The sequence below is a fragment of the Pinus tabuliformis genome, chromosome 1_1, assembly GCF_031772625.1.
Source record: "Pinus tabuliformis cultivar Carrire ecotype Pingquan chromosome 1_1, CPIR1, whole genome shotgun sequence".
Lineage (NCBI taxonomy): Eukaryota > Viridiplantae > Streptophyta > Pinopsida > Pinales > Pinaceae > Pinus > Pinus tabuliformis.
In genome coordinates, this window is record NC_142297.1 from 435,125,924 (window position 1) to 435,139,142 (window position 13,219).

The window sequence follows — 13,219 nt, forward strand, 5'->3', positions numbered from 1 at the left end:
CATTCTCCTTGTCTGGTTCTGACTCAGAGTCAGAACATGCTTCTAATTTTGAAGCCTTAATCTTAGCCACTAGTGCTTGCTTGGCCTGACACTCACTCATGTTGTGAGTGGGGCTCTTATGGAACTCACACCATTTTCCTGTGTCCTTCTTTATCTTTGTGGTGTAGTTCTTTTCTTGTAGCTATGGAAAATTTTCCTGGGTCACCCCATGTTGGCTTTATCCTTTGTTCTACGATTTGGGGGAATATTTTCCTTGTTTCAAATTTGTAGATCCGAAGTCTCAATTCTTATGTTTAAATTTTTGCTTGATCTTGACAACGTATTGATAGGAGACACCAATCGAGGAGATATCCAAGCACTCCATCTCATCCTGGATGTACTTATGTAGATAGCCATGGTACTTATGTACCAGATGCCACTCATAATCCTTGATAACTAACTTCATGCGAATGGTATGAAAAATATTTGTGAACTCCGACACATCCTGGCCCCTTCACTGCTGCAAAACGGTCCACTCTGTGTATTTATCTTCATATCTCCCAACAAGGTAATACTGCTCCTTGATGGAATCTGATAAAGAATTCCAAGTGGGTGTGGCTAAAAATAGTGAGGATTCCACCTCGTCCTTATTCTCACAGTATGTTTCCCACCAGTCCTTGACATGGGGGGTCTCTTTGAGGAGTGAAAAAGTAACATTTTCCCAATTGCAAAAAATCATTAACTGAAAAATTTCCTTCTAATGTATTTAACCATTTATCTACGACATCTGCATCTATCTGGACTTCAAATATGGGGATGTCAAAGTTGACTTGTACCATAAAGGGAGTGGTGTAGCTATTAGATGATGATGTGTCACCTATGGGTAGTCACCAAAGGTTCTGGGTAAAGTTATCCATCATTGTATTCCATTGTCACTTGAGGGATTCCTTGACCAATATTTTGAAAGGATCTATTGCTCCTTTATATTTATTTTCTTCCACCATGGGATTTCAATGGGGTTTTCGAGGCTGGTCTTGCAATGGTTAAAGCAGTTCGAGCCCTAAATCCTTATACCCTGACCTTGTTGGGGACATGCAAAGAAAAACAAAGAAATAAAAGACCACATTGATACCACTGATTCAGAATTATGCAAGAATGCAAAAGAATACAGATATAAACATAAACAGAAATATGTAATAAAAATAAATATTCATTTCATTAATATGAAAGAACTAAAAGATTCTTACAAATAGAATGGGAACAACTAGCTTGAGAAATGGTAGCTTATATCTGAGAAGAGATGTGGCGAACACATGCCTTTGAACTGTGTTCTAATGAGGCTCAAGGGCCATTTTATTATTGAACAACAAAGGGAAACCCTAAACAACCAAAACCCTAACCCCAGGAGATGGAGCACCAAGAGTTTTTGGGCCCCGTTGGGGTTAGTTAGGCCGCCAAATTCCCAGGGTCGTAACTTTGTCATATGCTCTTAGTTTGGCATGTACAATACCTTGTTGGAAATATCTCTGTGAGTATTACAAGATTTGAGGTAGGATCCTACCTATGTCTATAGGCTAGCTGTGGACCTCAAAAAAATTCCATTTACGGGGTCAAAACAACTTCAGAAGTTCAAGACCTGAAAAACTGCTAAAAATAGTAAATGCTACTATAATCAAGGAAACTAATGAAATTGACTACAGATCTAGGTGGAATAGGTGGGTGGCCACCAATATCCACCTGGAACAAGGTCAACAGATTTTTTAGACAACTGATCAACTAGGAAATTGTGTTCTCGATGAATATGGAAAAATCTAATTTCCTTGAAAATCTCCTACAGCTACATAATCTTCAATTTCCATGGTGACAAAGTTAATTTGTTTAAATAACTAATACCATTTAGCTAATTAATGGCAACTCAAGAGTTGTCATATACCTAAAAAAAATTCATGGTTCTCTATGAGGTGAAAAACAATGTGAACCACAACCCCACAAGCTTTTGTTTGTTCTTTTTGTGTGTTCCCAATCCTAAACTAAAGGAAAAGTAGTAATCAAAATTTAGATAAAAGAGGATGTATGCCACACATTTTTCAGGGGCTCCCTTCCTGGCCCTATGAAAGAATACCCAGTGTAACTCTTTGGAAATCAATTGGCCAATAGGAACCCATGTAGGTTTAATGCACCTCTCCTCTTTGAGCTTAAAAAAATAGTCATTGATTTTGTAGACCACCCAGCTAGGAATATTGGCTGTGTGGTCCTATTCCTGGAACGCCAAATTTTCCACATAAAAAGACAAGGCAGGAAAGTAAAGATAGTTAGTAATGACGTTGTTAACCAGCTAAAAATCCACTCAATAAGAGTTTGACCCTCCCATAATCTAGGACATGCCAAGTCAAATTGACTGATCCACTAAATAGAGAGGGAAAAGTTACACTTGGAAAAAATATGATACACAGTCTCTAAATCCTTTTGACATAGTGTGCACCAACTTGGGCCTACCCAACCTCATTTCTACAAGTTTTAATGTGTTAAAATAATTTTATGGAGTTCCAACCAAAAAAACAATTGATTTTTGAGAGGGAATTTACACTTCCATATTACAGTGTACCACCAAAAATGGCTTGTTCCCCAACTCATGTTCCTTTGCTACTTCATAAGCTACTTTGGTCATGATCGTTCTATTCAATTTATTTATGGTAAACAATAAGTGGTCTAAACCTTACCTTAGGGAAATGTCATTATGTGTTGATGAGCTAATATTGAAGACCATTAATTTACTTGATCAATTGAGAGACCCATTACATGTGTTGTATACCACTTCTTTGAAGGATCAGTGTCATGTAGCTATGCCACATTAGCAAGTGTGTTGATTCCTCTAAACTTTAGAGCTAGCATAAGGATTAATGATAACTTCTTGACTCCATTCCCAATTATCCAAGGAAAAGAGGATATGAAGGCCTACCAGATATTTGACCCCCATTTTCACGATTTTGAATATGATCTTATCTATTGTGTACAAGCTTGTTCCTCTAGTGCTTGTCCCTAATAAGTCTAACATAGAGACTTGTATCGAACATACATCTCGAGATGATTTTTTGTTGCTAGGCCTTTAACAAAGGAGAAAATATTCCTTATTCTCAAGATTACTGTCTTCTTTGATTCAACTAATTATTTCCATCTTACTAAAGAGTAGCTCTTTTTCCTTCTACCTTGGCGTAAGAAAGAAAATCACAAGCTTTAGATTTTCTCCAGAATAGCTTTGCGTACTCTAGCTGGTGCTAACCAGTAAACTGGTATTCCTTCCAAGGCATATTTAACTAGGATAAGTCAACTTCCTAGAGTGAGCCAACGATTTCACTAGTGATTAATCCCACATTCAATCTTCTTGACTAACCATAACGAATATGTGATTCTATCATTGTTAGTTTTTAGTTGATAATCTAAGTATTTCAAACCAACTTCCAAAGAGGAAAATGAAAAGTAATTAAATGTTTAAGATCCATCAAAAAGTGATATGAAATGCCATTATAATGGATAAAGGATTTGTGTTACTTATTTCCATTCATGATGCTTTACAATAGAGACTTAGGGAATGGAAAATGGTTCTCAAGTCCCCTAAGGATCCATGTCCGAAAAAAAATACATCATCAACAAATAGAAGTTGTAATAGTTTGATTAGAGAAACGACTTGAATACATTTTTGTTGACCATTCCTTATATCTTCATTCAATTGGATGTTGAATCCCTTCTTTACAAGTATAAACAATAAAGGAGACAGAGGTTATCCTTTTCTGACTCCCCTCATTGCCTTGAAGAAATTTTTCGATGAACCATTCACTAGAAAAACAAAGTTGGCTAGGGTAACACAAGATATAATATAATTAGTCACTTTGAATGAAAGGCTAATTTACAAAAGGATCAAACTAAAAAATATCTAGTTGACCCTGGCGTACACCTTCACTAGATCTAGTTTCAAGACCAAAACCCACAAATTATTTTCTTTCATACTATGATGTCCCTATTGTGTGGTTCTGATGGATTCAAGATATCCATTAAACATGAACCAAAATTTTTATTGTGATATACATTGTGACAATAATTATCTTAACTTGTCAGTGATAATTTTAGCATGAAGTTTGTAGAGGAATTTACATAATGAGATGGGTCGGAAGTCAAAAAGTCCTTGGATTTGAATTTTTAGAAATTAATGTGATGAAAATTGCAATTAAATCACCTGGTACTCTTCCCCTTACTCTAATCGCCTCCATGAACCTGATTATATCCTTACCCAAGAGATTGAAAAATGTCAAATAAAATTCAACTATCCAATCAACGAGGCCTGGGCTTTTGCCTTTCTTTGCCTTCCTAAGTGCCCGGAGGGCTTATTTCTCGGTGTCTATCTCATTTAATTTCAAATTCTCCCTATCATCTAACATATGTGGGAAGGGAGGGGAGGAACCAATGCACTGTTAAATTAGGGCTAGTAGGGTCAAACATAGTCCATGTGGAATATACGAATGTTGTATGGCAAGTTATCCTGTAACTAATGGGAATTGAACTTGAATGGTGATCTCTTTTTTTATGAAGGCTTGATCAGTTGTAGGAAGTTCATGTAGTGGTTCAAGAGATCCAATGTTGCATCCCCTATCCAACTTCTATATGCCCCAATAGATGACAACAAATTTTCAACTACAAGGTATTGATCTAGTCTTTTTTAAATACCCTTGTTCCATACCGTCTTATTTCTCCATACCAACTTGAAACTTATAACTTATATTCCTAATAAAGTATATATATATATATATATATATAATCTGTGGCCAACCATTATGACATCACCCTCCACAATAATAAAGACATTTAAGTACTTAAAAATTATAAACATATTCGATTTTTAAGTCATACATTAATATGGCCCTCAACTAATAAAATATTACATTTTAATATGTTCATTTATTATTTTATTTTTTATTGATAAAGACTTATTTTGTTTATCTCGCTAATAATATGTTTTAATTTTTTTTTTTAAAATTAATCTTAATAGAATTAAGAAAACATTAACATCATTTGAATATTCATATTAATATATAAAATAAGTAGTCTAGCTAAAAGATGATTTTTTTTTCCCAAAATTTTATAGAAATTTTTAATAATCATAAGTTGTTTAATTTGCAAATTTTAAGTGCCTCGGGGGTTTGTTATGGTGCTAAATCCATTTATATATATTCAAAAGTGCATTTTAAACAACAAGAAATCACATTTCTCTTTAGAAATTGTATTGTCAAATTCTGGCCAATGAAACCATTTAATCTGTAAACTAGACCTTTAAAATTATTCCATTTAGAAAAAAACAAAATGTTCATAATAGTTCTTTGTAAAGTCAATAATTTAATATTTTATTAATATTTTCCTGAATAAACTATTATGCCTTTTTTGTTACATTGTTGTACCAATTGTCCATCTAAGGAGTTTGATAGATCATGGATTTCACGAACCTGAAAGAAGAAACCACTCTAGATTTGTCAGACTCAAAAGAATCACCCGACTTGGGGATAGCCTTTAGAGTGACATTTTTTTCCTTTATTTCTCAAAACCTTGGTCCAACCTACACGAGCCGAGTCAACAAAGTAATTTGTAGATTATTGTTGAGAGCTGAAGGAGATTCCTTGTCAATGTCAAAAAATATTGATTCATAACCATGCTTCAACATACTAAAAAATACATCTTTTTTTATCAATTGCATATTTTCAGGGAGAATTGTGATCTCTATTGAACCCTCACAAGGATGATGAGTAGTGACAATATGACTTTGGTCCCCCACAATCATATGACCATCAACACCCTCATCCTCTTGATAATAAATAGAACAAGTCTCACCCTCCATAGTGGTGCGGGTCACAAGATTTATAACTTTTAGATTTAGAAGTTTTGTTGTGCCCCTTCTTTTTGGAGTTTGACAAAGTGAAGGAATTTTGTAAATTGCTAGTTTGAAGAATTGAAAAGTGTAACTAGGTTCGGTCTTCATATTGACATGTAAATATGATTTTATGCAATGAGAAGTAAATAAGAAAAAAATTATATTTTATTGATTTTATTCATGGGTTTCATGAACAAGGGATTTGTTTTTGAGTCAAGATTCCCATTAAAAGTTTTTAGTATTTATTTGTCATCCATTTGTAAAATGTAAGAGTCATTTTCATGTAAATGAAGTCATGTTATACTTTGTAAAAGGTAAATGTTGTCTATGTAAATTATCCTCAAGAACTTGTCACATAACCTCTTCAAGTTAGCCTACAAATGATGAAGAAACTGCTAGAACAAGTTGGCCTAACTCTAGCTGTCAAGTTAGCCTAAAGACCCAGTGAAGAGGTGTATATATAGGAGAACTCGGACTCCATTCAAAGAAATAAATTCAGACAAGAAATTTGATTTGATTTCTGCTAGAGAAGTGCCAAGAGAAGGTAGAAGAAAGGTATGAAGAGAGGGATAGAAAGAAGTGCAAAAAATAGGTAGAAGTAAAATGCGAAGAAAGAGAAATTTCTTCTAAGCATACGAAAAGTATTCTTCTGGACACACGAAGTAGAATTATTTTGAGATATGCGAAGTAGGGTTTCTTATGGGATAGTGAAGGAAGGAATATTCTAGGGAAGCAAAGGAAAGAATCTTCTGAAGTAGAGACCAATTTTCTCTATAGAAGACCTAGAGACCTGAGATTCTCTAGGGAAGTTGTGAAGGTGCAGTAGAAAAGATAGAGGTCGAGTTTCTCTAGAAGGACCTGAAGTGAAGAACTTCAAGGAAAGGAAGGAAGGCAAGAAAAGGAAAAGGAAGATGATCAAGGTTAGTGACAAGGTTCTTGAGAGGATACTAGAGTTAAGGGTCTATGTCATGGTCTTGGTACTTATCAATTGAAGATCTAGAAGAAGAATTTTGATCGAGTTTTCCTCTCAAGAAGTGAGAGGTTTTGGCCCTGGTTGGAGAAGCCTACATTCACTTGTATTTTATATTGGTATTTGTCTTGATGAAAGAACCCATTAATAAGCTCATAAAAAAAAATACTATAAGATTAAGAAGTAAAAATGCATCACAAGCAATTATCAAGTAGAGAAATTTCTAAATTTAAATGCCCTATATTTCTTAACATGTTATAAGAGCTTAGGTGCTAAATACAACAAAGGGTATTGCAAGTAAGTAGACACACGAGAGACAAAATTCAAAGAAGGATCAAAGAAAGTCAAAGAACACCAATTAGGAAATCTAGATCCTCATTAATCTAAACCCTAGATCGAAGAATACTCCATTAAAGAAGTCTTGGAATCATCTTCAAGAAGGAAGCAGGAAGAAAGACCAAAAACCCTATAAGCACTTCAACACTCATATATCATAAAGGAATCAGAATCTTTTCAAATCTAAGGAAGATTTGATTGAAAATCAATATTCTCTCTATTGAAGCAAATATCTCATAGTAGGGATTCCTCCCTCAATGAAAGATGAAGTAAGAAGCAGAAAGTTCATCATCAAGTTCAAGATTCAATCTTCACAAGTAAGTACCTTTCTATTATAATCCAATTTAGTAAAAATGACTTCATCTTTCAAGGAGGACCAAAAGCTGGTTGGGGCATCAAACTTCCTTGTATGGAAAAGAATGATAGACATTGTCCTTGAATTAAATAAGTCATTGATCAAGTCCATGGGAAGGTCTCTAACCCATTCAAAAAACAAGCATTATCTAAATACATGGAAAGGGATCTCAAGGCTCAAAATATTCTTAAGGAGTCTATCGTAGATCCACTCTTTTCCTATGTAGCTAAGCCAGAGACATCTAAAGAAAAATATGATAAGTTGGGAAAATTTTTCTCTAAAAGCATAATGGAAAAGATCATATCACTTACGTCTGATCTTCTTAAGTTGAAAGTGCCAAAGGATGAAGGGACATCATCATGTCTCTCAAAGGGATATCAAATAAAAGGTGAATTTCAAGACCAAGGAGAGATAGTATCAGATAACGAAATGATCTCTGTTATTCTAAATGCATTGACTAATGAACAAGGTAGCCTCATATCCACTAGAGTAGAGGAAGCTATCCCATTCATCAAATTATGGTTTCTCTGCAAGGTAGAGGAAGAAAGGATGAATAAATAAAATGACGAAGATCGTATAGAAGGGAAAAATTAGTGACAAGATGAGAAGGGAACTTTGGAAAGTTTTGTACTTCAAAGAAGAAAATGAAGAACATGGCTAAGGAAATATGTTATGGTTGTCAAAGTCTTGGGCACTATAGAAAGGACTATCTTAAACGTAAGAGGGATAAGGAGGAATTCTATTCTACTAAGGAAGTGAAAGAACCTGAGACAAAGAAGCTTAAGAAGGAAGAAGCAAGAAGATATATACTATGATTGAGATGATCTTCTTCTCTAGAAGGTACTTTCAATTGTAAAATTATGAATAGAATGCAATGTAAATTAGAATGCATCAAGATTTGAAAATAACATCATGATAAAAGCATTAGAAGTAAGGGCTTGTGACATGGAAAGTATGTCTGATACAAATCCTAGTGATTACAAAGAATAGAAAGCTCTTAAGAAACCTTTGTGATATTTATAGAAATAAATAGAGGTCATCATAGACTGAGGTAATCATACAGAGTCAGTAGAGAAAACATACATCATGGGTAAGGATATCAAAACATCCTCAATGTTCTTTGATGGAATTACCATCAAAGGATTCACTAATCTAGAAAGGAAGCAAAGGTTTTCATCAAGAATTCCAAATCATGTGATTCAAGGAATGGTATGATGAAAAAATAGGAAAGCAGTTCTGAAGGATAAAGTCATTTCAAATAAAGCTATTGTAGAAAGTTTGGATGACTGAAAATAAGACGAGGTATGTATGATTAAATAGATTATTTTGAAAGACATATGGTTGTAGATAATATGAATCACTATTTATATCTTGTGAAAAGAAGATGAGAGAAGAAAAGATCTCCTCATGTGAAAGATTATAGCAAAGCTAAGTCACACTAGATGAAATCAACATAATATGTTCTCATATGAATCATGAGAAAGATGACTACAGTCAAGCAACTCTAAGTTCCTAGGAATGAAGTGTGTGAGAAAATGAAGAGATCATGCTAATATGCAATGAAGGAATTCAACATCCGAAATTCCAAGAAAATTTGACTCTAATATCTCCCGAAAGACGAGAAGACTTTGATAGAAGTAGAAGAAGATATAAACCCTTGAGAATGGATATATGTAGGAGACGTGTCAATTTGCATGCACGATGTTGATACTTAAATAAAGATGTCATGGTAAAGGTAATTTTTATTTGAAGTTTTCATTATCTTTTTTTTGAACTAATGTCTCGATGAGCTTATAGAGGTTGACCATATAGAAGGATGTAATGTCCCTCCAGAAAATATGGCATGAAAGAAGAATGACATAAGGAAAAGCTAGATGGAAGAATTGATGAATCACTTTCTGATGAGTTGAGGATATGACTAACTCATGAAAGTGAATAATGAAATATTACCTATGTATAACTCCACAAACATGAAGACTCCTTGAAAAATAATAAATTCATGACATCGAGGGAAGGGTCTCTTCAATCAGCTGGTTGTTCCAGGATCTCCACATGAGAAGTTGCAGAAAGTCCCAGTTAAGAGGGAGGATGATAAAGAAATTTCTTACTTGGAAGAAACTTGGAAATTCCTAATTAGGAAGATTAAGTACATTCCTTGGTGATGGGAATGAGTACATTCCTTAAATGGAATATATCCTCCCGGTTTGAAAAAGGAAAGATAAACATGTCATTCTATTCTTCACCTGGGAAGATAGAATGGAGGATTGTGTAATCATTTGCTATTTCATGGTATTGGAGGATGAGATAGGGCATCCAACAATAAGAGTAGTCATGGAGGACCAATATTATTAGTGGGAATGGGGAGTCTAGGAAAATAATAGTTCTCATGGAGCATATCCTGAGTGAACTTGGGTGGGGTATGTTCCTAGATGGACCATGATGAGTGTGTCTATAAATCATTGGTCTCACTAGCATTGCTATATGTTCTTGTGGAGAGATAGAGATGTTAGTCAAGGCCTTTCTATATAACAATGCTGGTTGGTATGATGCTATAGAAATGAGTTGCAAATCTGAATTCTTCTTATGAGATATGATTCAAGTTGAGAAAGTCCAAGTACCATTATGAATACCTTCCTAGTTAAGAGGGAGTGTTGAAAAGTGTAACTAGGTTCAGCCTTCATAATGACATGTAAATATGATTTTATGTAATGAGATGTAAATAAGAAAAAATAAAATTATTTTATTGACTTGCTTCATGGGTTTCATGAGCGAGGGTTTTTTTGAGTCAAGACTCCCATTAAGAGTCTCTAGGATTTATTTGTCATCTAGTCATAAAATGTAAGAGTCATTGCAATGTAAATGAAGTTATGTTACACTTTGTAAAAGTTCAATCTTGCCTATGTAAAGTATCCTCCAAGAGCTTGTCACCTAATCTCTTCAAGTCGACCTACAAATGATGAAGAAACTGCTAGAACAAGTTGGCCTAACTCCAGCTGTCAAGTCAGCCTAAAGACCCAGTGAATAGGTGTATATATAGGAGAACTCGACCTCCATTCAAAATAAGAAATTCAAACAAGAAATTTGATCTGATTTCGGCTAGAGAAGTTTAAAGAGAAGGCAGAAGAAAGATACAAAGATAGGGATAGAAAGAAGCATGAAAAATAGGCATAAGTAAGGTGCGATGAAAGAGACGTTTCTTCTAGGCATACAAAAAGGATTCTTCTGGGCATGCGAAGTATAATTCTTCTGAGATTTGTGAAGTGGGGTTTCTTCTGGGATATCAAAGCAAGGAATATTTTGGGGCAACAAAGGAAAGACTCTTATGAAGTAAAGTTTTAGTTTCTCTATATAAGTCCTAGATATTGAGATTCTTTAGGGAATTTGTGAAGGTTTATTAGAAAATAAAAAGACCGAATTTCTCTAGAAGGAGATGCAGTGAAGAAATTCAAGGAAAGGAAGGAAGGAAATAAAAGGAAAAAGTAGAGCATCAAGTTTAGTGAAAAGGTTCTTGAAAGGATACTAGAGTCAAGGGTCTATGTCATAGTATTGGTACTTATCAATTGAATATCTAGAAGAATAATTTTGATCGGGTTTTCCTCTCAAGAGGTGAGAGGTTTTGTTTCTGGCTAGACAAGCCTACATACTGTGTCACTTGTCTTTTATATTGGTAATTGTCTTGATGAAAGAACAAATTAATACACTAACAAGGAAAAGACTATAAGATTAACAATTAAAATTTCATCACAAGAAATTACCAAGCAGTGAAATTGTTAACTTTAAATGCCCTATATTTCTGAACATGAAGAAAAATACAACATCGAGATGTAGTAGTCTTGTAATCCAAAGATTGGGTCCAATGATAATGTTATGAAACCAGCTCAAGAAAAGATAGAAAAGATAGATCAATGCCTTAGAATTCAGCCTCTTCGAGGGGGCAACCTCCTTTACATTACATAAATGAACAATTCTTGGATGATTCAAATGACAAAACCTCCTTTCTATATATAGGAGTCTAAGGAGTCACAATATAATCCAGCCGACCTAACAATAATAATATAAAGCCACAAAAATAACAATAGAGGGATTCTATGGGGCACAAAAATAACAATATGTGGGTAATAGGGGCACAACAATATAAATAAGGGGTATAACTACAATAGTAATGGGGTAATCACTAGTATTATAGGGACCCAACATGCCCCTCTCCTTCAAAAAAGTGTTGTCCTCAACGCTTGAGTAGTTCTGGATACTTCTGCATAAAATTCTCATCCTCCCATGTGGAATCTTCAGCGGATAAGTTCTTCCACTTGATAAGATACTCTGAAATTGATCGATTTCGTAGCTGTCGAGTTCTTGTTTCTGTGACTGCTTCCGGTTCCAATATAATTTTTCCTTCCTCGTCAAGTTCTGGCAATATTGTTTGAACTGGGAGCTTGTCGCCTATAACCTTCTTTAAACATGAAACATGGAAAACTGGGTGCAATCGAGAAGCTGCAGGAAGCTCCAATTTGTATGCCATAGTACCAATCTTTTGCAACACCTTGTACGGACCATAATACTTTGGTGATAATTTATTATCCTTCTTAGCTTGCTTTAGGGACATTTGCTTATATGGTTGTAGCCGTAGGAATACCCAATCACCTACATCAAAACTTCTTTCACTGCGATGTTGATCTGCCTGTTGTTTCATTCTATTTTGTGCCAACACGAGGTTATCCTTTAAGAGTTGGAGGACTTGTTGTTGATGTTCGATGTGATGTTCCACTGCCTGAACCTTAGAATTTTCTCTTAAATATGATGTGATGGATGGTGGTTGATACCCATAAAGTGCCATAAATGGGGTCATTTTTGTTGCTGTATGGAAGGAAGTGTTATACCACCATTCAGCCAGAGGCAACCATTTGACCCATTGTGTCTGTTTATCAGATACAAAGCAACGAAGATATCCTTCCAAACATTTGTTTACTATCTCAGTTTGCCCATCAGATTGAGGATGATAAGATGAGCTATGAGCTAACTGAGTACCAAGACAAGAAAATAATTCTGTCCAAAAATTTCCAGTGAAAATGGGATCTCTGTCACTTACAATAATCTTTGGGTTTCCATGTAGCTTTTGAATTGTTTCCATAAATGCAGTAGAAACTGTACTGGCTTTAAATGGATGTGATAATGCACAAAAGTGTGCATACTTGGTAAGTCTGTCAACTACCACCATGATGACACTCTTTCCCTCAGACTTGGGTAAACCTGTGATAAAATCCATTGAAACCTCCTCCCAACGTTGGCTTGGAATGGATAAAGGTTGTAATAGACCTGGTGTCTTAATTGTTTCAACTTTATTTTGTTGGCAAACCAAACATTCCGCCACAAACTTTTGAATATCTGATTTAAGGCCATCCCAAAAAAATTCCTTCTTAACCCTGTGGTAAGTTTTTAAAAATCCTGAGTGCCCTCCTAAGGGAGAAGTGTGCAATTCCATAAGAATCTTTTGTTTTAGCTGGGAATTCTTACAGAGGTATAAGCGATCTTTGTACCATAACGAATCATTTTGCCAGCTAAATGTATCAGACGTACTGGAATCTTGTTGTAGCTTTCGAATAAGTGCCCACACTTCTTCGTCATTCTTCCATTCCTCCCTTGCTTCGTTTATCCAATCTGGTTGGAT